At 46.5% G+C, this 27,167-nt stretch overlaps 1 long non-coding RNA gene across 13 annotated transcripts in view; it reads left to right on the top strand.

The window, feature by feature from the left end:
* The window catches only part of LOC118149188 (uncharacterized), a 219,237-nt gene that overhangs the window by 1,445 nt on the left and 190,625 nt on the right, over positions 1 to 27,167 (top strand). For all 13 annotated transcript variants that reach the window (XR_013528685.1, XR_013528681.1, XR_013528684.1 and 10 more), the window contains exons 2-4: positions 909 to 970; positions 1,173 to 1,259; positions 26,969 to 27,099. This is a non-coding gene — a long non-coding RNA (uncharacterized LOC118149188). The remainder of the gene's footprint in view (positions 1 to 908; positions 971 to 1,172; positions 1,260 to 26,968; positions 27,100 to 27,167) is intronic.

Raw genomic sequence — 27,167 nt, 5'->3', positions numbered from 1 at the left:
CTATTTCTTGATATGCTGAACAAGGGGTGGACTATCCATGCCTCCCCTTTTTAGACCATATAGGGTGACTTCCTGACATTGCTATGGCATTTGTAAACTGTCATGGTGCTGGTGGGAGTGTAGCGGTGAGGACAACCACACTCTCTTCACCCTCTGGGTTCTCGTGTGTTTTAGCCGGTTTCTTTACTGCAACCTGTTTTATCAGTAAGGTCTTCATGACCTGTATCTTGTGGCAGGCTCCTATCTCACCCTGTGACTTAGAATGCCTTAACAGTCTGGGAATGCAGCCCAGTAGGTCTCAGCCTCATTTTACCCAGCTCCTGTTCAAGATGGAGCTGCTCTGGTTCACACGCCTCTGTCACTGGTGGGCTTCTTATTGCTGCTGAATTCGGCAGAGACTCTAGATGAACAAACCCTCTGCCAAGTGCATTCACAACCAAAGCGTGTTGTCTTGTCCATCCACTGCGGATACCTCCCATTTCCAGGACGTGGCCTCTCTCTGTTCCCTGAGGGCCCCATTGCTCTCCCAGCTTGACCCTTGTCCATCACGTTCCCAGTGCCAGAACCATCTTACTCCGTCGTCCTCCCACCCACTCATGCTTAACAGAAGTACTTTTCCGTTTCTGGAATGGCACAGCATAACATTTGTAAGAGTTGGAAGGATTCTTTGAAGTTGGGAAATTCAATTTCTATGGAAATGCTATTTTCTCATTTCCAAGTCCCCTGCAATATCCTGCTCAAATGTTGCTTCCCCTGGAAGCAGCCTCTCACTCTCCTGGCAAGTTACAGGTGCTCGAGAAATGTGCGGTGCATTGTATGAATAAATGTATGAGTGGAAGAGCAAAAGGTCTTTTTATTTTATTTTGTCTGTGGCTGTGGAGTCACTAACTTTTTTTTTTTTTCCTTAGAACTAAAGATGAACTGGTCCAACTTCAGACTGAGAGATTAGGTGACTCAATCATGTCAAACGGTGAGTCAGCACCAGAAGGAAATAGGACTAGAACACAGGATTCCTAATTCTGAGCCCCGACCTTTTCTCTGCTTCTGCATCCGTGGTTCCGTTTGTCTGTCTCTGTTACATCGGGCAGTAAGGACTGGTTGGCCTCTTGGATCCCTCTTTCTCACCCCATGACTCTTTTGTAAGATATCGTGTCAATTCTCTCATTCCGCAGACCCTTCTTGAGTGACCGTTATGCGTGGGACTTCAAAGCTGAGAAAGACGCAGTCTGGACCTCTGAGGAGCTATGGCTGGATCGCAGGTAAAAAGAGAATGTGAGGGGAACACAGCACAAGCATTCTAATATGGGGAGGGGCGAGAGGTTCGGGAGATCCTTTCTGAGGATGAGGCTTTTAAATTGAGCCTAGGAGGTGGACCGGACCTTCCAATAGACTATGAGGGTGAGGAGAGGGACCCCTATAGAGTGAAAGTCACGTGCTAAGGTCCTGTGGTGTGAAAGCTCATGGTGTGTTTGGGGTCGCATGTCTGGAGGAGGCCACAGGTGGGAAGGGGACTTGAGAGTGTAGGTGGGGTCAGCTGGCCAAGGGTGATGTGTGCTGCACTAAGGAGATGGTCCTTTGTCTTACGAGCAAGGGGACATATGTTATGTCACTCTGGCTGCTGTAACAACGTATGGCTGACTGGGCTGCTTAAACAGCAGACTGGTTTTCTCACACTTCCAGAGGGTTCGATGTCAAGGTGTCGGCAGGCTTGGTTTCCCCCGAGTCCTCTCTCTCTGGTTCGTGGATGGCCGTCTTCTCCCTGTGTCTGCCCATGGCCACCCTCTATGTGTGCTCTGTACTAATCTCTTCTTGCAGGGACACGAGCCAGATTAGATTCGTGTCTACCCCGTGACCTCACTCCACCTTCATCTGCTCTCTAAAGGCCCGACCTCCACATACAGTCACGTTCTTTCTTCCCTTTTATTTTCTTTTCAATAGTTTTTAAGCAGAGGTGGTTTGTGGTTACGTGGATCGGTTCTTTGGCGGTGACTTCTGAGATTTTGGTCCGTCCATCACCCAAGCAGTGTACGCTGCACCCAGTATGTGGTCTTTTGTCCTTCTGAAGGACTGGGCGTCAGGACTCCAACATATGAATTATTTTTGGTGTGGGGCTGGGGGGTGTCAAAATGGAGCCCATCACAGGGGGACACATAGAGGTGCTTTTTCTTTTTTCCTAATTTTTATTTTTGGGAGTCATTTGAAACACTTGACTCCCGTTTTCTCGACCTGTGATGTGTTCTTAATGGCATGAATCCTTCCTCAGAAGGGCCTCTAAATATAGATGCCATCTGTTGCCAGGCAATATGTTATCACTGATCACTCACTTAACAATCACCTCCTTCTATGCAAGGAGGGGAGGTTGCAGAGACTCGAGGGGGAGGCGCATCCTCTGTCCGGCCTCCAGCCAGTGAGAACCTGGGGAAAAATCCTGCAGTTGGGTGGGACTCTGAGACCTCAGGGTGATGGAAGGTTGCCGGAATTCCAAGATTCTGTGATTCTTGACTAGTCGGGCACTCGCATCATGCTCACTGACTCAGAAAGAGGGGCTCCTCCCCCTTCCTGTAAGTCCCCAGCATCAGTACAAAACAGTGATGGAAATTCCTGCCTATTAGAAAAAAATGTTCCTTCTTATGGAGCAAAGTGGCACCTGCCAGCCTGGGCTGATGGCATCTCCCGGTTGACGAAGGGCAACACTTATCGTCCGGATGTGCAGGCCCTGCCCTCTGATGATGTGGTTTGCTCAGATGGCACCTTCCTCCAGCCCCACTGCAGAGCCACAGCCGGCAGGCTTCTTCCAGCACTCTTGCTGTGAAGGACAATTTGGCCTCCCATTAATTACTTTCAAAGTTCTAGATTTCAATTAGAGAGTTAATTACTTTTTGCCATATTGCCCCCATTAAAGACATTTTCACTATTAAGTCAATTTGTCAGCATCGAAGAGCTTTGCCAAGACAGAAAATTTATTGTCCAAATTGCTTCTTGTGGCCACTGTTGACTCCCCCTGCTTTGAGGTGATGAAGTTGAAAGGTCTATTTCAGATGCGTTTTTTCATTCATTTAGCAAACACTTGTGAGCCTCTTACTTTGTGCTCAGTGCTGAGGGTGTGGAGGGTGTGAAGGTAAGTTAGATGTGCTCCTTGCCTTCAAGGGGGTCAAGAACTGGTAGAAAAGGGATAGAATAAAGGGAATGAATCAGAGATGTAAGTGCTGGAGCCTGGGCATGCATGAAATATCCAAACACAGAAGATGAGGGGAGCGATTGATTTCAAGAAGCGGATTAGTCTGTTCTCACACTGCTATAAAGCCATACTTGAGGCTGGGGTAATTTATAAAGGAAAGAGGTTTAATTGACTCACAGTTCTGCATGGCTGGGGAGGCCTCAGTCATGGTGGAAGATGAAGGAGAGGTACTTCTTACATGGTGGCGGAAGAGGGAGAAGAAAGTCATATACTTTCAAACCACTAGATCTCGAGAGAACTCACTCGCAATAATGAGAACAACATGAAGGAAACTGCCCCCATGATCCAGTCACCTCCCACTCTTCCCTCAACGCCTGGGGAATTACAGTTCGAGATGAGATTTGGGTGGAGACACAGCTCCAAACTGTATCAGGAAGTCTTTGCAGAGGCTGAGAAATTTCACATACATCTTGTAGAATGCACAGATAAGTAGGAAAGGGTTATTTATTTCATATGAATGTGGTAATAAAGTATCACAGAGTGACTTAACAGAAACGTATTGTCTCATGGTTGGTACAGTGGCTGATGCCTGTAATCCCAGCACTTTGGGAAGTTGAGGTGGGAGAATCCCTTGAGTCTAGGAGTTTGAGACCAGCCTGGGCAATATCATGAGATACTGCCTCTACAAAAATTTTTAAAAAATTAGCCAGGCATTAGGCTGGGCATGTTGGCTTACGCCTGTAATCCTAGCACTTTGGGAGGCCAAGGCAGGAGGATCACCTGAGGTTGGGAGTTCGAGACCAGCCCGACCAACATGGTGAAACCCTGTCTCTACTAAAAATACAAAAATTAGGCAGGTGTGGTAACACATGCCCATAATCCTAGCTACTTGGGAGGCTGATGCAGGACAATTGCTTGAACCTGGGAGGTGGAGGTTGCAATGAGCTGAGATCACACCACTACACTCCAGCCTGGGTGACAGTGAGACTCCGTCTCAAAAAAAAAAAAAAATTAGCTAGGCATGATGGTGTGTCTGTAGTCCTAGCTACTCAGGAAGCTGAGACAGGAGGATCACTTGAATCCAGGAGTTTGAGACTGCAGTGAGCCATGATCATGCCACTGTACTCCAGCCTGGGTGACAGAGTGAGACGCCATCTCAAAATAAACTAACTAACTAATTAACTAACTTTGTGATAGATGTTACTGGATTGGTTTTCCCAAAGGCAGAAACACCTCATGTTAGAGGAGATGGCTTCTCTCACCAGTAGGTGCTGGAGCTCTTTCTGCTGGTTTCCACTCTGATGGGTGTAAAGTAATATCTCATTGTGACTTTCATTTGCATTTTCTGACTAGCAGCCAACGTGAGCATCTTTTCATACTCTTACAGCCATGTAGATTTGCTCTTATATGCGTGTGTGGTTGGCTCCATTTTTATACCAGGGCGTTTATCTTTTCTTGTAAATTCCCGAGTCCTCTGCATATTACGGATATGAATCCTTTGTGTCGCATTGGAAAAGCGCTTCTTCCAGATCCATCATTTGCCCTTTGAACTAATTTATGGTTCTTCTTGCTCATTTAAGGTCTACATTTTACATAGTTAATATGTGTGTCTTTATTTTACAGCTTTTGGGTTTCTAGTCTAGGTTAACTCCCAAATTGTATGTGTGGTCTTCTAGATTTTCTTGCTAGGATTTTGGTTTTATTTATTTTTTGAGACAAGGTCTTGCTGTATTGCCCAGGCCAGAGTGCAGTGGTGAGATCATAACTCCCTATAGGCTTGCTCTCAAGGGCTCAAGTGATCCTCCTGCCTCAGCCTCCTGAGTAGCTGGGACTGTAGTCTCATGCCACGTTGCTCAGCTAATTTTTGTTTTATTTTTAGCAGAGATGAGGTCTCGCTATGTTGCCCAGGCTGGTCTTGAACTCTTGGCCTCAAGCGATCCTCCTGCCTTGGCCTTCCAAGGTGTTTGGATTATAGGAAGGAGCCACCATGCTCAGCCACATTTAAGTTTCTTTAATACACATACTCAAGGCCACTCTAGCCAGACAATCCAGAGCCACTCTGATCTAGGAGTGGAGTAGGGCAGGGTATTGGCCTTCTGCAGAGCCTCTGGCCTCCCAACCCTGTGAAGGCCCCAGCCATTGCCATGAGAATGGAGTCTTTGGGGAGAACATAAAGTTTTGGGGGAAGGAGCAGTCACATTCCCACGGGCTTGCCCTCGATCTTCCTTGCCATGTAGTTAGGGTGTGTGAATTACCTCTCACCATTCGGGCAGAGCCTAGAACCTGTCTCTTACCTGCCCAACTGCTGACTGGTATAGCCACCTGGTGTGGTGGGACAAGAAGAGAGAGGAAGTCAAGAAAGCAGAAGATTATGGAGCACCCAAAAAAGGGGTGTGGAGGGTGGTGGCAGCCTTGCCGTGTGGCCTGGCAGGGACGAGATTCCCCCATGTTCAGGGGTAAGATATTATGGTGATACCAACATCTCCTGGGACCCCCTGAGGACAAGAAAACCCCGGCAGCAAGAGGCTAGATGGTGGCCCATCTGAGAGACAGAACCGGTCTCAGCTGCCACCGAGAAGGGAGAGAAAGAGTTTAGCATCAAATACAAGGTTAAAATTGTAGAACAAATGGTACCACTTTAAAAACATGAACAAGCTTGTTTTATTAGATGAAACTGAATCAAAAATTATAAAATTAAATGACATTATGTGAAAACAGCAACCCAGGAAAAGAAGGGGTCTTGACAGAGGAGTTATAATACCAATGAAGAAAATGTTTATAATGTATAAACATAAAAAGTGATGTTTTTAATGTATGAACATATTTTATGGCAGTTCAGACTTCCATGAAATATACCATAGCCAGAGCAGCTCATACAATGGAAATTGACTTTTGTTTCAGTTCTGGAGGCTGGAAGACGAGGGTTCTCAGTGTGGTTAGGTTCTGGTGAGGGCTCTTTTCCTGGCTTGCGTACAGCTGCCTTCTTGCTATGTCCTTACCTAATGGAGAGAGAGAGAGAGAGAGAGAGAGAGAGAGAGAGAGAGGCAGAGAGAGAGAGAGAGAGAGAGAGAGAGAGAGAGAGACAGACAGACAGACAGAACAGATGGTTGGTATGGGAGACATTATTCCCCTAGTTCTTCTCTCTTGGCAGATGTAAGTAAAGTTATGGCACAGCTTCATGGTACGACTGCTGATATGGTTTGGATTTTGTGTCCCTGCCCAAATCTCATGCCCAGTTATAATTTTCAGTGTTGGAGGAGGGGCCTAGTGGGAGCTGATTGCATCATGGGGGCGAATTTTCCCCTTGCTGTTCTTGTGATGGTGAGTGAGTGAGCTCTCATGAGACATGGTGTTTAAAAGTGTATAGTACACCCCCTTCCTTCTGCCCTCTCTTCCTCTTGCTCCAACCATGCCAGACTCTTTGCCTTCTGCCATAATCAAAAGCTTCCTGAGGCCTCCCCTAGGCATGCCTCCTGTATGTCCTGTGGAACTGTGAGTCAATTAAATCTCTTTTGTTTATAAATTACCCAGTTTCAGGTAGTTTTTTATAGCAATGTGAGAATAGCCTTATACAACTACCAATTCTCTGATGCAAAAAAGAGACAGCCCACTAAAAATCAGGGAGGGCTTCCTAAAAGAGGTGAGACTTCAGCTGGGTTTTGAAAGATGCGCTGGGTTCATAAATGTGGCCCCTAAATTTTGGTAGGCTAAGGAAGCCATAGAAAACTTCTTGAGACCAAATCTTGGAGTCCATCTAACAAGACTCTGATTCAGTTCATTTTTCATGTTCCTCAGGTGAATTAGATCCCTGGAGAATGGGGATACTGGAAGCTAGAAATTGGTGGTTATCATATCTGGAGGGCATCACTACAGCCTCACAAGGATTGAGTATAGCAGCAATGCCAGCAACTTATACCTACACTTTCAGACATTGAATTTCAGCAAAGTGAACAGTGGGAATAGCTCAGTCGATTTACAAATCCTAACTGACCAGTAAGCCACCCCCTCCTGCTTCTCTGTCTGCTTCTGAAAAATGCTATTTTAACAAAGGGCAGTCAATCAATGCAGGATATTTTGGTAATGGCTTGATATCTGCCTTAATCTGTTTTCTGTTGCTATAACTGAATACCTGAGACTGGGTAATTTATGAAGAAAACAATTTATTTCTTCCCCCCCTCCTTTTTTTTTTTGAGATGGAGTCTTTCTCTGTTGCCCAGTCTAGAGTACAGTGGTGTGATCATAGCTTTCTCCACCCTTGAACTTCTGGGCTCAAGCAATCCTCCTGCCTCAGCCTCCCAAGTAGCTGGGAGTACGGACATATGCCACTGTATCTGGCTGGTTTTTTCATTTTTAACCTTTTTGTAGTGATGAGGTCTCACCATGTTTCCCAGGCTGGTCTGGAACTCCTGGCCTCAAGTGATCCTCCTACCTCAGACTCCCAAAGCACTGGGATTAAAGGTGTGAGCCATCACACCCAGCCAGAAATTTATTTCTTACAGTTCTGGGGGCTGGGAAGTCCAAGGTCGAGGGACTTCATCTTGTGAGAACCTTCGTGCTAATGTGGACTCTCTGCAGAGTTCCAAAGCAGCACAGGGCATTGTAAGGTTAGAGGCTCAGGAAAGAGGACTCAAGTGGCTTTTATAATAGACCTGCTCTTGTGACAAGTAATTCGCTCTTTTGATAACCCATTAATCTATTAATTTCTTAATTCATGAATGCATTAATCTAGTCATGAGAATTCTGCCCTCATGCATGGCCAGTCACCTCTCAAAGGTACTACCTTTCAACAGTGCTGTATCGGTGACCGAGTTTCCAACACATGAATTCTGGAGGAACTATAGCAATATCCAACTCATTGTCGCCTCTGGGCTGATTACTTTGTATATTGAAAGCAGCCTTAGTACCTCTGCCTGTTTACCTGTAATTTAATAGAAACAGTGAAGGTAGTAATTAAAATAGGAGTTCCTATTTACTAAGTTTGTACCGCAGTCTAGGCACAGTGGCTAGTCTTTTGTAAACTAGAAGGAGATGCTATTGGTGCTCCCATACCCAAGTGTTACAGGAAAGAAGTCCCAGGCCAGACCCCAAGAGAGGGTTCTTGGATCTCACGCAAGAAAGAATTCAGAGAGAGTCTGCAGTGCAAAGTAAAAGCAAGTTTATTAAGAAAGTAAAGTGGTTGGCCGGGCGCAGTGGCTCACGCCTGTAATCCCAGCACTTTGGGAGACCGAGGTGGGTGGATCACGAGGTCAAGAGATCGAGACCATCTTGGTCAACATGATGAAACCCCGTCTCTACTAAAAATACAAAAAATTAGCTGGGCATGGTGGCGCGTGCCTGTAATCCCAGCTACTCAGGAGGCTGAGGCAGGAGAATTGCCTGAACCCAGGAGGCGGAGATTGCAGTGAGCCGAGATCGCGTCATTGCACTCCAGCCTGGGTAATAAGAGCGAAACTCCATCTCAAAAAAAAAAAAAAGTAAGTAAAGTGGTGAAAGTACAGCTACTCCACAGACAGGTGTCCCTGAAAGTAAGAGGAGGAACGCGTCCACCCTAGGTACAATGCTTGTATATATGGGGAGATGTGCTCTTCTACAAGGGTTTGTGATAGAGGATGCATTTTCTTAATTACGAAATTTTGTGAGAATCAGTATTATTATCTTTGAAGCAAAATTAGGAATGCCTTTGTTTTCCAAATATTAGGAAATCTGGGCATTCCCAAGTCTGGATCTGTTTAGTAAACATGATTAATTTGTTCTCTTCACCATAAACATCTAGAGGCTAGGAATGCCTGATTTTCTGGGAATGCAGCCCAGCAAGGCTCAGACTCATTCTCCTAGCTGTCACTCAAGATGGAGTTGCTCTAGTTAGAACACCTCTGGCACAACCATTGTGTAGAAGAAGCAGCTAAGGCCCAATGAGCCTCTGTGATTTGCACCTGAGAATAGCTGGAGTTGGAATTTAAATACCTGTCTGACTTACTTCAACTTTCCCCACCCACCACCCAAGCCTCCAGATTTGGAAGATTGTCCATGGGTCCACGTTGGCCTGCACAATGATGGCACCATGTTTAAACAGTTAGGTGTGGCAGCATCCTGCCTTTAGATGATGCTTATAACACCCCCACCAATCTCCTGGGAAACTTCAGAATTATTTTGGAAAGATTGTTAGGGGGGTCAGCTCTGGGACACCATGAAATCCAGTGGATATTAAAAGAAGTAGTGATTTAGCATTAATATTAAAGTGACTTCAGCAAACTCTGAGGTTGAGAAAGCCTGAGATGGTTCAGTGACATGAGATATGACTTAGGAAGTAATATGGAGGGTGTAGGCTTGAGAAGTAGATTAACTTGGGCTTCTGGGCCTGGCTTGCCACCTAGTAACCTTGTGACTTTGGACAAGTAACACAGTCTCTCTGAAACTCAGCTCAACTCTCAATGGGCCTAAGGATCCCCACTTCTTAGGAATTCTGTGAAGAGAGCTGAGGCAGGAGGATTATTTGAGGCTAGGAGTTTGAGAGCATCCTGAGCAACATAGAAAGACTCCATATCTAAAAAGATAAATTAACCCAGCAGGGTAGTGTATGCTTGTAGTCCAAGCTACCTGGGAGGCTGAGGTGGGAGGATCCCTTAAGCCCAGGAGTTGAAGACTGTGATGAATTATGATCATTCCACTGCACTCTAGCCTGGGTGACAAAGTGAGACCCTGTCTTTAAACAAAAAGTATCCTGTAAAGAGAAATGACTCAAGGTACAGACAATGCCTATTTGGGTGTCTGTTCATGGAAGTGCAAAATAAATATGGGCTTCCTGCTTTTAACAGGGCCAGGGACAGACCTGAAGGGAATTCTTCATTCCCATTTAGAGTAGAGAGGAGAAAAAAGAGAGAGAGAGAGATTGAAAGGGAGAGAGATGCTTTTGTTTGGAGAATCTCTGGGAAAAACGACTTGTAGTTATCTGCCTCTTGGGCTTCCCTTCAGGGCTACCACCCCTAGACATGCTGTACTAGGGCAAACAAGCTCAAACTGGGAATGACAATGACATTTTGCAGCAAATGTCTCCAGAGGAGAGGAGTGACTGACACTTTCTGCTATATTTTCCTCTCCATCTCTTCCCAGCCCATAATAGTGGCCAGGAGAAATAACAATTAGACAAAAGCTAAAAACAAGGGAGAATCTTCACAAGGTTACCGGAATTGGAGGAGGAATTAGCAACTTTACCTCTATGTGCAACTGCCTGCTGGGTTCTTCCTGCCTGCTGCACAAATAAAGACTATGACATTGCAGTAAAGAAAGAGTTTGATTGACAGAGTTTAATTGAAGGCCAGCCTCACCACACGAGACAGTGGTTCCTACTCAAATCAGTCTCCCTGAAGGCTCATAATTAGGAGTTTTTCAAAGGCAGTGTGGGGGAAGGAGTAAGTGTAGCTAGGAAATAGGTGCTTGCTGTAGATTGGCTGTGGTGGAGATGAAATCACATAGTGTCGAAACTGTCTTTTTGAGCTGAGTTGCTCCCACATGGAGCCACAGGAGCCATTGGTTCCAGCCAGGGCCATAGTGTCAGACATGTAGAAAACCTGAAAAGGTATCTCAAAAGGCCAATCAACAATAGTAGTGTTATCTACAGGAAAGTCTGGCAACCTGTGACTATGTCTTAGCAGAATTTGGGCTCCATTCCACCCCACTAGCCTGGTGGCTTTTCATTAGCTTTACAAAGACAATTGAGTTTGGGGGAAGGCCTATTATTTAAACTTCAACCTAAATGTCTTTCAATGTCAGCTAGGTCTAAAAGCCCAAAAGTATTTAAGGGAAAGGCAAGACGGGGGTGGGTTAAATCAGATCTCTTTCAATGCTGTAATTTTCTCGCTGTTATAACATTTGCAAAGGCAGTTTCATACATGTTGCTGGGTCTTCATGGCAAGCTCTCCTTTGCATCGTAGGATGTGCACGTGATCTCTTGTGCTCCTCCATCCCTTCATTCATACTTCTGACCCTCACCGAACGTCTCTGAGTGCGATACTATGCAATGGGTAGTTTCTGCTTTCAGGGACTCAGTCTCCTTTGGGAGATGCATACCTAAGCAGATGGTCACTCGGCATAGCTGAGCCTGGATAGAGGAAATGCAGACAGCCTGGAAGGCTTTCTGGTGGAGCCATTCTTTTTGTTACAAGGGTGAGAAAATGATGGACAACAAGGCAGGTGGAGGCAATGGTAGAGGAGTTGGAGGAGATGAAGGAAGACATTTCTGGCAAAAGCCACTGCAAGAGTGAAGGAGGGGTGGACACACTGAGCAATTAGTGAAGGGATCAGGAGGCTGGAGAGACTTTTAGGGTCAAGGTCATGGAGATTTTGGAATTTTTCCAGAAACCTGTAATGGAGCTGTCAGAGGCATTTGAACCAGAGAAACTCCACCTTAAATAGGAACTGAAATGAGGCTGAGACCTCCTGGGCTGCATTCCCAGACAGTTAAGGCATTCTAAGTCACAAGGTAAGATAGGAGGTTGGCGTAAGAAATAGGTCAGGAATACCTTGCCACTAAAACAGGCTGCAGTAAGAAGCTGGCTAAACCCCACCAAAACCAAGAGGGCAACAAGAGTGACCTCAGGTCGTCCTCATTGCTACGTTCCCACTGGCACCATGACAGTTCATAAGTGCCATGGCAATGTCAGGAAGTTACCCTATATGGTCTAAAAAGGGGAGGCATGAATAACCCACCCCTTGTTTAGCATATCATCAAGAAATAACCGTAAAAATGGGCACCCAGTGGCCCTTGGGGCTGCTTTGTCTATGGAGTAGCTATTCTTTTATTCCTTTACTTTCCTAATAAATTTGCTTTCACTTTGCTCTATGGACTCACCCTGAATTCTTTCTTGCAGGAGATCCAAGAACCCTCTCTTGGGGTCTGGATTGGGAACCCTTTCCTGTAACAGAGCCATTGATGGATTTAAGTTGGGAGTGGGATGATCATATTGGCCTTTTAGCAAGAGGTCCCTGGTAATGGTGGAGAGGGAACCCTGTGAAGGTTTTTATAGGAATTTGGCTGCAAAGATGAAAAGAGTTGAGAAAAAAGGTTGTAGCCATAGAGATGGAATCTGGAGGTCAGATTCTGAAACCACCTTTGCAAAAATTATAAATGAAAAAATTATGACAGTGAAAAAGATCATACCTAACAGACTCCATCTTGCTTCTAAACTTTAAGCTGTCCTCATTCTTTCCTGGGTGTAGGCTGAACTAATTTTGGGAAGGAATTTGGTTCTTGGTTTGACTCTGAAACAAAGTTGATAATGGCCCTTTCTGAAAAGACCCCCTTCTTGCCTGGGGACCAGTCTGCCTTTGAAAGACCAACAAATTAGCTATAAGATTAGAAATTACCATTCAGGGGTCATACAGCCTCTGGCTGCAAGAATTTGAACCTCCCCAAGTTGCTCCTGGGGATAACATTGCTATTGTACAACCTAAGATCAGTGCTTGAGGTATTTTGCAGACCCTGCACTGGATGGATATGCTGACACCACCCAGACTGGTAATCTGGCCCAATCAGTTCTGCCATCCCACCCAGGAATAGAAGACAGCAAGAAAAACTCACTTTGACCCCCTATGCTTCCACCTCCAACCTGACAATCAGCACTCTCCACTTTCCAAGCCCCTATCTGCCAAATTATCTTTTAAATTTCTGTTTCATGAATGCTCAGGGAGACTAATCTGAGTAATGATAAAACTCTGATCTCCTGCCCAGCTGGCTCTGTGTCAATTACTCTTTCTCTATTGCAATTCCCCTGTCTTGATAAACTGGCTCTGTCTAGGCAACAGGCAAGGTGAACCCACTGGACGGTTACAGTTCTGGACAGAGGAAGTAGCATTGGCTGGACTTGGTACCTAATAAGACATGGGGCTGATGGAGAGGGAGTAGTTAAGGACCCTGGCTCGGGGAGTTGGATAGACTGTGGGGCATCCCCAAGAGACAGGGACAAGTACTGACTCTAAGGGGACTTGATATGGCAACTTGGTTCTGGCACTCAGAAGAGTGATCAGGGCTGGGGAATGTGGAATCGCATGATGTTATCACTCAGGATTTGGGAAGGGTCCGTGCAGAGAGTTAGAAGAGAGGTTGAGCAGTGGGCACTGGGAAAAGGCTATTTGAGGTTGGAAAAAGGGAAAGGATAGAGAGAAAGACGGTGGTGAAAATAAGGTGAGGTTGTCATGTTCCAGCAGTCAAGGAGGGAGAGGTGCAGAGATGGAGGGAGAATCATCACTGCATACGAGTTCTAGAAAGACAAGGAGAGAGAAGCAACTTTTGGATTTAGCAATAAGTGGCCATTGGTGATTTGACAGTAATGATTTCAGTAAAGGGAAGGGAGACAGACTGCTGTGGAATTAGGAGTAGATAGAAAATTGGCAACTAGAGACACAGCACAGAGTGTGTTTCTGCAATTTTGGCTCAGAAGAAAAAACTGTAAGCTATGTAGTTGAAAGAAGAGACTGTAAGATGGGAGAGACTGGAGGATCAAGTAGGATGGGCCATAAAGAGGGAAAAGGTGAAAACCCAGGACAGTGAGAAGCCATTGGTAGAATGAGGCGGCTGTTAGAATCTCTGTGGGGGGCCACCCAGTCGGGTGGGAGCTGGGAGTTAACGTGTTTGCAGCTCAGAAATGCTTTGACAAGTTTGGTATATTTTACTCCCCACATCCCTGACATTTTTTATTTCCATGTGGCATGCTGAGACTAGGCTGGGTGGCCAGGTTGGTTAGGGACTGGGAGCATTTGGCAGACTTTGCAAAGGAGGCTGGACAGAAGATCTCACGCATGGGTTGAGTGGCAGATGTGGGTAGAGGAAGGTCAGTTGTAGTACGGGGAGGTCAGGTGTGATATAGAGAGGTCAGATATGGCTGGGGCAGATGCAGAGATAAGTGGAGTAGGCTAGAAGCTGGTAGTGAGTCTGAATGTCAGGAGACTTCAAGCAGCATGTGACTTGCCAGGTGTCCAGGCACCATTGTAGAGATTGTGAGTGCCTCGTCCATTGGGCCCAGCTGGGTGCTGAGAGCATGGGCAGCATAAGTGGGAGGATGCTGCCAAGATCTGGGCAGGAAGGTTGGAGAGCAGTGAAGGGCTTCAGTCCGAGAACTAGGACTCAAGGGCTAACTGGGGACCTTGAAACAGATACCAGACCCATATATGGGGTGGTGGGAAGAGAGCGTGTTCTAAGGGCATGCTGGATGCCAGGCTAGCAGTGAAATGGTGGTAGCTACCTTCACCATAGAAAACCAGCAACAGGTGTCCTCAGAACAATGAATAGCAAGAAGGAGCTGAGGGGAGGAGCCAAGGAGTAGCCCCGGCACTCCTTGTGTGGACTGAGCCACCTCTCAGAGATGCACTGATGGATGGTCCATGGTAGAGAGCCCAAAAGTGAACACAACTGATGTTATGGCTCAAGTAGGCTTAAGAAGTTCCTGACAAGGTAGGACAGACACAGCCTTGGGGGCCAAGCAGATCTGGGCTCAAATCCTGACTCTACTCATTCCTAGCTGTGTGAGCTTGGGAATTTTTTTTTAACTTCTCTGAGCCCAGTCTTCTCATATGTAGAATGAGGAAGCAAATCTCTACTGCCAGGGTCACTGTGAGAAATATATGAGAGGATGTATTAGAAGACCTGATCATGGTGAATGGTCAATGATGGAGTCTTCATAAATGATAGATCCTTCCTTCCTTCCTTCCTTCCTTCCTTCCTTCCTTCCTTCCTTCCTTCCTTCCTTCCTTCTTTCCTTCCTTCTTTCTTCCTGCTGAGAAATGGAAATTTATGCTAAGAACCAACAACACAGCTTTTGTTTGTACCAGGTCACATGGACCAAAGCAAGAGTTTGTTATAAGTCACCTAATAGTGTCAAGCACTGAAGTAAATCAGAGATGACAACAATTCTTTGAAACTCTTCCCATCAAGAGCTGGGGGTCTGTGATACCTCCTCCTGTATCTGGGAAGACTCTGTGGTTGGTTGAACAATGGAAATGTTGGAGTGATGCTGTGCCAGTTTTCAGGCCCAGGTATTAAGAGAACAGCAGTTTTCATTCCTTGCTCTTGGAATATTTGGACTGTCTCGAGCTGCCATGCTTTGAGGAAGCTCCAGCGCCGCCATGCTATGAGGAAGCTCAAGCAGCCGCCATGCTATGAGGAAGCTCAAGCAGCAGCCATGCTATGAGGAAGCTGTGAGGCCTGTGTGGAAAGGAACTAAGGCCTTCAGATGAATGCCCTAGCTCAGCTACCAGCACCATCTTGCCAGCCAAGTGAGTGCACCATCTGGAGTCCTCCTGCCCCAGTGGAGCTGCTTCACCTTATGCTTCCTAGAACCAAGATGAGCCACCCTCTCTGAGTCCTGCCCACACTGAACATTAGTGAGCAAAGCAAATGATTGTTGTTTGAAGCCTCTCTGTTTTGGGATGGTTTGTTACGGAGCAACAGTTAACTAGAACAAGTGTACACAGTGGCACAAACAGTGAACTAGGCACCAGGAAGGTCTTTGAAGGAGTAAACACAACTCATGATGGAAGTCAGTCACAGACCTTGCTATCTGTCCAGTGTGGCTCTTTCTCTCTTTGAACTCAACCAGCCCATACATCCCTCCTTCACTCATTGGCCAAGTCTGTTTCTTTCAGCTTTGTTGGCAGATTGGTGCTATTAAGGAAGAGCTTTGGGTCTCTCTCAATCCCAGGCAGGGCCTGTGGGCTCAGGACAGACCAGAGGGGAGACAGATGGGATTCCTGGTAGCGGGGGCTGCCACTGGCACTTGGCTGAGGAGGAAGGAAGACTTGTCTGTGCTTCTCTTCCCAGGGACCAGGTGGCAATTGTGCTCTTCTTATGTATGATTAGAGACACGGAGACTACCTCTGGGCTTTGACGTCCCTGTAAAGTGCTCCACAAGCACAGAAGAGTTATTCACGGTCACAAAAACAGATGGGGCCACCCAGAGGGGAGGTTCTCACCAGAGGGTTCGTATTGCCTCCAAGAATGGGGGACTGTGAACAATGCAGTGCCTCTTCCCACCTACCAAATTAGCTGGAAAAAAAAAAAAAAAGAAGCGCGAGTTACTGTGAGCAGTGGGTGCTTGAGGAGGTGGCTTCAGTGACATTTCACTGGCAGCCTCTCGTACTGCCTGTCTTGCGGAGCCCTGGCTGATGAGATGCAGGGAACATTATTAACGCCATTTTGCTGAAAATGCAGCACACTCAGACTAATGCCTTATGGCATTTGCTGCCTTCCTGGGGCTCCAAAGATGGAGAGAAGTCCTGAAATAGCAACTCTGAGCTTGTCGTCAAGGCAACAGGATCCATTAGGATGCGTCGTCAGGTGCTGTGCTTGGCACTGTGAGGGGATGAGATAAAAGAAATTGTAAATGCACACCCTACCCTCCACAAGCCTACATTCTTCTTGGGGAGACAAGGCTTTGGTTTATAAATCTATTAGGGCAGCGTTTCCCTCCCTAAGGAGCAGGAGTACACGAGTACTGGAAGATATTAACTGGTGTTATAAAAAACAAGAGTCATGGGGACAAGGACAAATGATTTTGCAGAGCATACTGAGGAAAACAAAATTAAAAATTGCTGGGCTTCTCGGAGTCTTTAATGAGCTCACATGCATCGTGATGTTCAAAAGGCAGATACTGCTGGCTACATTTCCCGGAATTACTTGACCACGGAAACTCTTGTTCACAGAACATTTCAGGGGATTAGTAAACCACAGAATGGCTTTGGGGACCCTGAATTAGGAAGCAATACGAAGCCGTGTGTAATTAAGTTCTTAGGATGTGTGGAACAGCTTGGAAGTACAACAGAATTCAGCACAGGGGGAGTCCGCGTTGGCTGAGAACGTGGAGAGGCTTCATGATGGAAGAGTTGAGCTGAATATTGCAGATTCCGAATGGGTGATGAGAGGGGAGAGTAACCTCCCTAATGGGTGTGGATGGTCCTTCTCCTGGAACCCAGAGAGGTAGAGCCCTCTGGGTGGATGATAGTTTTCATTTGGCTCTGCCACGAATTGAAAGAGGCAAAACTTTGCATGTGCTATTTCTGCTCTTGGAGTGACCGCTTGTTTGCACAAGTTAATGCTTTTGACAGCATTTAGTTATCACTTCCTCCCAGAAGCCCTCTCTGATGCCCTGAAATGAATGCTTGTCCAGGTTTTACTTTTCTCTTTGTTTTCTTTTAAATGCTCGGCATTTAGACTCAACAATTGCCAATGTCATCCATCCATCAATCCCTGATTACTCTTCTTGGCCTTTGTGTGTGTGTGTGATTTTATACATATGTGTGTGTGTCTGTGTGTGCAAATAACATTTGCCCTATTGACTCATTATTTTCATGTTTATACGTTTGTTTATTCACAGTATGGAAAAATAAAGCAACATATTTTATTTCGTTTTGCTTATTTGTTTTCAACTTTTAGATTCTGTGGGGACACGTGCAGGTTTGTTACAAAGGTGCTGTGTGGTGCTGAGGTTCAAAGTATGCTCTAGCAAGTGAACGTAGTATCCCGTAGCTAAGTTTTCAGTTGTTGCTTCCTTCTTTCCCCCTACTCTTGTATTCCCCAGTGTCTCTGGTTCCCGTCTTTATGTCCTTATGTACCCAGTGTTTGGCTTCCACTTATAAGTGAGACTACGTTGTGTTTGGTTTTCTGCTTCTGCATTAATTCAGTTAGGATGATGGCCTCCAGCTGCATCTATGTTGCTGCAAGAACATGATACTGGTCTTTTTCATGGCTGCATAGTATTCCACAGTGTATATATATGTATATATGTATATATGTGGAATACTATGCAGCCATGAATAGGCCTTATTGCCATATATATGGAATACTATGGTATACTGTGCAGCCATGAATAGGCCTTATTGCCATATATATGGAATACTATGGAATACTATGCAGCCATGAATAGGCCTTACTGCCGTATATATGGAATACTGTGCAGCCATGAATAGGCCTTATTGCTGGGATGCAAGCATAGCTCAACACATAGAAATCAACAAATGTGATTCACCATATAAACAGAATTAAGAACAAAACCCATATGATTATTTCAATAGATGCAGAAAAAGATTATGATAAAATCCTATTAACTAATTATAAGTGTAAAATTCAGTGGCATTTTTTACAATCAGCATTGTAGCTATCACCTTTTTTTTAAATTTAACTTTTTTTTATTAAGTTCAGGGGTACATGTGTAGGTTTGTTATACAGGTAAACTCGTATCATGGGGCTTGTGGTACAGATTATTTCATTGCTGAGGTATTAAGCCCAGTGCCCATTAGTAATTTTTCTAGATCCTCTCTCTCCTCCGATTCTCTATCACCATTATTCTAGTTTTGAAATCTATTAATCACTCCAAACAGAAACTCCATGCCCATTAAGGATAACTTACCAGGCCAGGTGCCGTGGCTCATGCCTGTAATTCCAGCACTTTAGGAGGTCAAAGGGGTGGATCGCTTGAGGTCAAGGGTTCGAGACCAGTCTGGCTACCATGGTGAAACCCCATCTCTACTAAAAATACAAAAAGATTAGCTGGGTGTGGTGGCTCATGCCTATAGTCCCAGCTACTTGGGAGGCTGAGGCAGGAGAATTGCTTGAACCTGGGAGATGGAGGTAAAAAAAAAAAGGCCAACTTCCCATTCCTCCTTATCCCAGCTTCTGGTAACCTTTTTTTTTTTTTTTTGAGATGGAGTCTGGAGGCTGGAGGCTGGAGTGCAGTGGTGCTATCTTGGTTTACTGCAACCTCTCCCTCCTGGGTTCAAGTGATTTCCCCCACCTCAGCCTCCAGAAAAGCTGGGACTACAGGTGCCCAGCAGCATGCCAGACTAATTTTTGTATTTTTAATAGAGACAGGGTTTCGCCATGTTGCCAGGCTGGTCTTGAACTCCTGACCTCAGGTGATCCGCCCGCCTTGACCTCCCAAAGTGCTGAGATCATAGGTGTGAGCCACCGTGCCTGGCCCATGGTAACTTCTAATTCACTTTCTGTCTCTTTGAATTTGCCTTTTCTGGGAATCTCATACAACGTCTGGCCTTTTGTAACTGGCTTATCTTGTCTGGCATATTTTTAAGATTCATGCATGTTGAATCATGGTCTATGCAGGCATCTACCACGTTTTGTTTATTCATTCATCCGTTGGTGGCACTTGGGTCATTTCTACCTTTTGGCTTTTGCCGTGAACATGGATGTACTAGTATCACTCTGGTCAACTTTCACGCATCGCCTCTGCTTCTGTCATGGTGGTGACTATGCCATGTCAAAACCTATTTGCTTCAATGCTAGATTTCCCTTCTGAAATGTGATCTTTTTTTGGCCAACAAATATTTGCCAAACAGCTATCGTATAGTTGGCATCGTGGGTGGGGTGTTGTACAGGCCAGAACCCCTGTCCTTTGTGAACAAGCTTAGAACTGCTCTACCCGTGGCTCACGCCTGTAATCCCAGCACTTTGGGAGGCCGAGGTGGGTGGATCATGAGTTCAAGAGATCGAGACCATCCTGGTCAACATGGTGAAACCCCGTCTCTACTAAAAATACAAAAAATTAGCTGGGCATGGTGATGTGCGCCTGTAATCCTGGCTACTCAGGAGGCTGAGGCAGGAGAATTGCCTGAACCTAGGAGGCGGAGGTTGCGTTGAGCCGAGATCGCGCCATTGCACTCCAGCCTGGGTAACAAGAGGGAAACTCCGTCTCAAAAAAAAAAAAGAAAGAAAAGAATTGCTGAATTGCTCTACCCACCAGATACGCCTACACAGCTGTACGTGATGTGATCTGATACTAGCTAGAATACAGTTAGAGCTGTAACCCCAATAAAATGTGTCACAAGAATTAGAATGGGGAAATGGGGAGACCGATCACAGTTGTTTCTGAGATGTTCCAATATTTTGCTGCTCTGGGCTCCATGTGTTCATCCTAACTGAAGAAGGTATGTTGGGATTCTTAAAGGTGAGTCCCAAATATTATATTATTTCATAACTGGAGATGATGCCCTCTGTCTTCCTTGATTTGTCTAGCGCTCCCTCTGTCTCTCTGTCTTTCTCTGTTTCTCTCTCTGTCACACACACACACGCACACACACACACGCACACCCCTCTCTTCTCTGAGTCCATAAAGAACTTCCAGATAGGGGAGGTTATTGGACTTTGAAAAAGTTGTTTAATAATCTCCTTGGTGGTCTGGGTGACTTAGCTCAGCTCTGCGTAAAAGCACCCGCAGGGATGGTGCATTCTCTTTTGAGTCTCTCAGAGCAGGCATTTACGTATGAGGAGACCACGCTGGGGAGGCAGCTATGCAGTGTTGCTGTTTGCGAGTCAGCAGTGCTGTATCCAGCCATCATCACCAATTGCTTATTTATTAAGAGACGGTGTTGCAGAAAACCAGGTTGAGTCTCTGCTTTCAAACTTGCTCACCATGTCTTGGGCAATCTGCCTCTCTCAGCCTCAGGTTCCTCTCCTGTAAAATGGGAAATAACAACGATGCCTACCTCGGTTCACAGGCTCGGCCCAGCGCCCTCATTACCCCCAGATGTTATTACTGTGATTATTGTTAGCGTGGCACTTACCTATAAAATGACAACATGCTAAATGCCAAGCACTGAACTCACGTGGGGAAGAGGCACGTCTGCAATGGATAGAGACGGGGGCTAGGAAGACCCCAGGGTTCCGACTGCAGAGATTCCGATTTGGGCAGGTGCCACCTGGTCACTCAGAAACTAAAATAACCGAAGGAGCATGCAGAAAAGGTGCTTCAAGAGCCTACAGTGGTGCCCGACTGCAGAGTAATCGTACCACTGTGTTCATTATTATTTTCCGTTGCGTGTGGTGGCTCATGCCTGTAATTAGTCCCAGCACTTTGGGAGGCTGAGGTGGGAGGATCACTTGAACCCAGCAAGCTGAGGCTGCAGTGAGTCATGACGGTGTCACTGCACTTCAGCGTGGACAACAGAGCAAGACTCTTGTCTCAAAAAACATTATTCTCCCCATCCCACCCTCATTGCGGGGATGGCAGGTGCAACTCTCTAGAGCATGGGAAAGGATAATGCCATGCAGGGCAGCATTTCAGAGGCACTACTGAACACTACAAAGTGGATGACACTGGTGGACAAATTACAAAATGATTGACAACATGACCTTACAGACAGTGCTGATGGCCACAGAAGGGCTGTGATTATCTATGCCGTTTTCTGCAAGCCCACAGCTGCTGCTGCCCACCAGGTGCATCCAGGAGCTGGACCCAGGTTTCTTCTCATATCGGGTTTCCAGACAGCAGTGTGGTCTGAGCCATCGGCTCCCAGAACGTGTACTTTGTTTGTGCCTTCTCTTCCTATAAGGAGGGAGTGAATTTGCAAAGACCAGCAACCTTACGTGACCCTGTGCCTAAAGAAGCATGTCCCCCTCAGTCCTGTCTCCTTCACGATGCTCCTGTTCCTCAAGCCATTGTGTCCATAAACAGAGGAAGGGATGAAAACTGCTCTGGATGCAGGAGTAGGGGGAGCCTTTACCAGTTGGGGTCAAAGTGAGGGTGACCCTGATCTGTCCTCTGCTTACCTCTCCAGCCTTGTCATTCATGGATGCTCCTTTTGCTCTCAAAACTCTGGTCTAACCTAATTGTTACCAGCAGCTCCCCGAACTGCCATCCTATGTCATGTACCAATGCCTTTGAGCATTGACTGGTCGAGGCTGCAGTGAGCCCTTTCCCGATGGCTGCTGCGTGATTACCCACCCAGCTTAAGGGATGTCCTTCACAGGGAGCTCCAATGGGTGAGACTGAACACTCTCCCCACTGGATCCCTTCTGGGTCCTCATGAGGCTCCGTCTAGACAATGTATTAGCATCTGTAATATATTATTGCTTTGTTGTATTTAAAAGTCTGTCTTGTAATGCCAGCACTTTAAGAGACCAATGCAGGTGGACCGCTTGAGCTCAAGAGTTTGAAACCAACCTGGGGAGAATGGCAAGACTTCATCCCTACAGAAACAAACAAAAATAAGCTAGGTGTGATGGTGCACAGCCATAGTCCCGGCTACTTGGGGGGCTGAGGTGGGAGGATTGCTAGAGTGCAGGAGGTTGAGGCTTCAGTGAGTCCTGATTGTGCCCCTGCACTGCAGTCTGAGGGACAGAGTAAGACTGTCTCTAAAAAGGAATTCTGTCTTCTTGTCCCCCTACTCCTCCCAAATCGAGCTACCGAATGACAGAGACCTTGCCTCATATGTCCTGTGTCCCTGTTCCCAGCTTGGTGCCTGTGTCCACTGTTTCTGTCCCTGTGCTTGGAACCCGGACATTCACCAAATGCTCCCTTAGTAATGAACAAATGAATGATGCACGTGATACAGGATACCAAGTCTTATATTTATTCTTATCAAACCTCCTCTGCTCCATTGCTATGTCCACTTTTGCTTGGCGAGGTGGAGGATGGGGTGATATCATGAGAGAAGCATTAGACACTGAGAAGAAAGGCTCCTTGGGAGTGCACTGCTATTTTTCAGACTTGCCTGGGGCTGGCTTTGCTACAGGCTGAATAGATAGGCTTGATTTCCTGTGCCAGGTGTGGAGCTTGCTTCCCAGGGAGCGGGGCTCCACCTGCCATGCTGGAGAGTCTTCCAAACACGTTTGTCTGCCTGATGGGTCTTTGCCTGTTGAAGTTCTGCCCATGTCCTCTGTGCAGTGCTGCCTGGCATTTGGAACCAACATGGTAAACAGCAGTTGGCGACGAATCAGCGAAGCTGACTGGCTAACGATGGAATGCTCTCAAAAGGAGGCTTTTGGTTGGGTTTGGGCCAGTCAGGGGGAAGGTGGATAAGTCAAATCCTGTTTTCCCTCCAACTTGGCTGTGAGGTCAGGAGAGCCATCCTAGGCCAGTCTTTAGTCCAGATGAGAGGCAATCATTTGTTCTGGTTCCAAATCAGATTCAACCCGCGTCCTCCGGGTGATGGTGAGATTGCTCCTGGAGGAAAGGCACAGTCACACGTTCTAGCTCATGGACTCTTCCAGGAAACCTGTGAAAGGCAGGGAGTTTCATTCCTATTTGACAGTTGAAGAAACTAAATTTGAGATGTGAAGTGATGGGACTGAGGCCAGAATTGGATATTTTCACTCAAATTCCAGCAATATGCTTTGTGCACTATTCTTTTTGGTTTTTGTTTTCCCCCCAAGTATCGGGTAGATACTAGATTCATCTAGCCTGGGAAAATCTCTTCCAACCATTAGTACTGTCTGTCCTGTGTATCTGAAATGGCCTAGGTCTCAGTAGCCTGTCAGTGAAGATGAAGATGGATTCACAGAGTGCTGAAACCACACTACCTTCTCTCCCCAATCCATGAAATACCAACTCTGCAATATCTAGTCAGCCCCCATTTCTAACCAGGTCCTGTGCCGAAGGATGCATTGTGTGTTTTATGCCATCTCCCCTTCCCTGTCTGCAGTCTGCTGTGCACAGGTTACCCAGGAGAGGGGCCACTCCCGACCCTGCTGCTGGTGTCTTTCATGCGAGTCTGCTCCCAGAGGGCTCTGCAGTTTTTCCTTGTACTCTGCTGAGCTCAGCTGTTCTTGGAACCCTCTTGAATCTGTGGGATGCTGAAGCCATTCTGAATTATTGTGGTATAGTAGGGGAGACATGGTTCCTCCTGGTGGTGGGCTGGAGATGGTTTCTACAGATGCAGGGCAGGTAAGCCCCCAAATGGGGGCTTATCCTGGGAGGGTCCTTGGCTTTGCCCAGGAAAGAATTCAGGAGCCAGCCAGTGGTGTTAGACTGCAATTTTATTGAAGCCATGGTACACAGCTATAACAGAGATACTGCCCCTTGTAGAGCAGGGTTACCCCATAGGCAGTGTGCCCGGAGTAGCAGCTCAGAGGTGGTGCTGCACTCATATGTATACCCACTTTTAATTACACTCAGATGAAGAGGTGGATTACACAGACATTTCCAGGGAAGCGCTGGTAACTTCTGGGTCATCAGGTCATCACCACAGAAAGGGGCAGTAATTTCCAAGTGTTGCCATGGCAACAGAAAACTGACATGGCATATTGTGGGTACGTTTTGTGGAAAGCTGCTCCCGCCCCATCCCTGTTTTAGCCGGTCCTCAATTTGGTCCAGTATCCAAGCCCTACTTCCTGAGTTGAGTCCTGCCTCCTACCTCACTACTGGCTTTTTAGAGTCCATTGTGTGCATCTCATCCATCTCCGAGGTTAATGGCATCATGTGGATAGCTTGGCTATGTTGGGAGTAGGTACACCATGGAAACAGACCGTTGCTACCTATCAACAACCCCTCTGCACCAGTCTGCTCCTGAACATTTCCACACCACTGCCTCCTCTCTGCTGCATTTTCTGCCCTGGGCCTGAGATGTCTGGAGTCTCATGTAGCCTCTCATCAACCCCACTCCTTCAGCTGTGGGGCTTGGTTCAGTTACCCTGATTCTCTGCAGAGATGGGCAACATGCCAGCACTTCCATCTTTCCTCTCTCTCTCTCTCAGGCTCCACCCCAGAAAAACAACTTGAACCATTAAGCTTCTTTTTTTTTTTTTTTGAGACAGAGTTTCACTCTTGTTACCCAGGCTGGAGTGCAATGGCGCAATCTTGGCTCACTGCAACCTCCACCTCCTGGGTTCAAGCAATTCTCCTGCCTCAGCCTCCCAAGTAGCTGGGACTACAGGCACGTGCCACCATGCCCAGCTAATTTTTTTTGTATTTTTAGTAGAGACGGGTTTCACCATGTTGACCAGGATGGTCTCAATCTCTTGAACTCATGATCCACCCACCTTGGCCTCCCAAAGTGCTGGGATTATAGGCATGAGCCACCACGCCCTGCTACCCACCATTAAGCTTCTTTGTCCTCCTTATGTCAAAATGTCCCCTGGTCCAAATAAAACAAACAAAAACCCAGCACAACAAAGCAATGGTGCCAGTGCCTCCTCACCCATTTAAATAGATACACGGGAGAGGGGAGTTACTTTTATAAACCCCACTTGGAAACTAGTCTTGACACCTAGTTAGATGTGTACATTTTCTTACTTTGATTTCTCCAAAAATACCCCCCAAACCAAGGCACTTTGAAAGGAGTAGAAGGCACTGGACCTCAAATCTTGAAGCCTGGGTTCCAGTTCTGACTCCGTCAGTGACCCACTGTGTGCCCATGGGTATGTTAGTAAAGGGTGAACCAGCTTACACATTGTGTGCCCCTGTGTTTATTAGTCAAGGCTGGGCCAACGATCTCACTGTGTGGTCTTGGGTTACTAAGCGAGCCTGGGCCAACTGACCCACTGTGTGTCCTTGGATGTCAATTGATCTCCTGTATGCTCTTAGGTGTATTGGTCAAGGGTAAACCAATTAATCCACTGTGTGCCCTCGGGTTTGCTAGTCAAGGGTGGGGCAACTGACCCTACTGTGTGCCCTGAGATGTATTATTCAAGGGTGGGCAAATTGACCCACTCTGTGTTCTTGGGTATATTAGTCAAGAGTGTATCAACTAACTCATTGTGTGCCCTTGGATATATTAGTCGAGGGTGAGTTAACTGGTCCACCGTGTGTCCTTGAGTATATTAGACCCACTGTGTGTTCTTGGGTGTATTAGTTAAGAGTGGATCAACTGACCACTGTGTGCCCTTAGATGTGTTAGTCAAAAGTGGGTTAACAGTCCCACTGCGTCTTCTTGGGTATATTACACCCGCTGTGTGTTCTTGGGTGTATTATTCAAGAGTGGGCCAACTGACCCACTGTGTGCCCTTGGATGTGTTAGTCAAGGGTGGGCCAATTAGCCTATTGTGTGCCCTTAGATGTATTAGTCAAGAGTGGGTCAACTGTCCCACTGTGTGTCCTTGGGTATATTAGACCCACTGTGTGTTCTTGGGTGTATTAGTCAAGAGTGAGCCAACTGTCCCACTGTGTGTCCTTGGGTATATTAGACCCACTGTGTGCCCTTGGATGTATTAGTCAAGAGGGGGTTAACTATCCCACTGTGTGTCCTTGGGTATATTAGATCCACTGCATATCCGTAGGCATATTAGACCCACTGTGTGTCCTTGGGTATATTACACCCACTGTGTGCCCTTGGATGTATTAGTCAAGAGTGAGCCAACTGACCCACTGTGTGCCCTTGGATGTATTAGTCAAGAGTGGGTCAGCTGTCCCACTGTGTGTCCTTGGGTATATTATTAGACCCACTGTGTGTCCTTGGGTATATTAGACCCACTGCGTGTCCTTGGGTATATTAGACCCACTATGTGTTCTTGGGTATATTACACCCACTGTGTGTTCTTGGGTGTATTAGTCAAGAGTGAGCCAACTGACCCACTGTGTGCCCTTGGATTTATTAGTTGAGAGTGGGTCAACTGTCCCACTGAGTGTCCTTGGGTATATTAGACCCACTGTGTGTTCTTGGGTATATTACACCCACTGTGTGTTCTTGGGTGTATTAGTCAAGAGTGAGCCAACTGACCCACTGTGTGCCCTTGGATTTATTAGTTGAGAGTGGGTCAACTGTCCCACTGAGTGTCCTTGGGTATATTAGACCCACTGTGTGTTCTTGGGTGTCAAAAGTGGGCCAACTGACACACTGTGTGCCCTCAGATGTATTGCTCAAGGGCAGGCTTCCTGACCCACAGCATGCTCGTGGCTGTGCTAGAGTGGTTTAATTGCTAAAGCAACCCTCAACTTCAGTGGTATCACTCAACATGTTCATTTCTCACTGCTGGCTGTCCATGTAGTTGGATGGGGAAACTGAGTGGGGACTGGGAGCGGAAAGGTTTGATGAACTAGCCTGGGTATGACAGTCATTACTTTCTTTAATCCCCAGTTAGCCAGAATTTGATCACATGGCCAAACTGCAAGGCAGCAGTGAAAGGAACGAAGAGATTGCTGCGTACCCACATCGCTGCTGTGTTGGGGAAGTCCTTCTAGATGCTGGATTCTGCGGCTGAAACACAGGTACCTCGATCTATGAGAGCTGCAAGGCTTTTTCTTGCTCTGAGTCTGTGAGTTCCTTCTTTTGTTAT

Source organism: Callithrix jacchus, chromosome 2, assembly GCF_049354715.1.
Source record: "Callithrix jacchus isolate 240 chromosome 2, calJac240_pri, whole genome shotgun sequence".
Lineage (NCBI taxonomy): Eukaryota > Metazoa > Chordata > Mammalia > Primates > Cebidae > Callithrix > Callithrix jacchus.
Note: the sequence above shows the minus strand (reverse complement) of the source record. Positions and strands in the feature narration are given on the sequence as shown.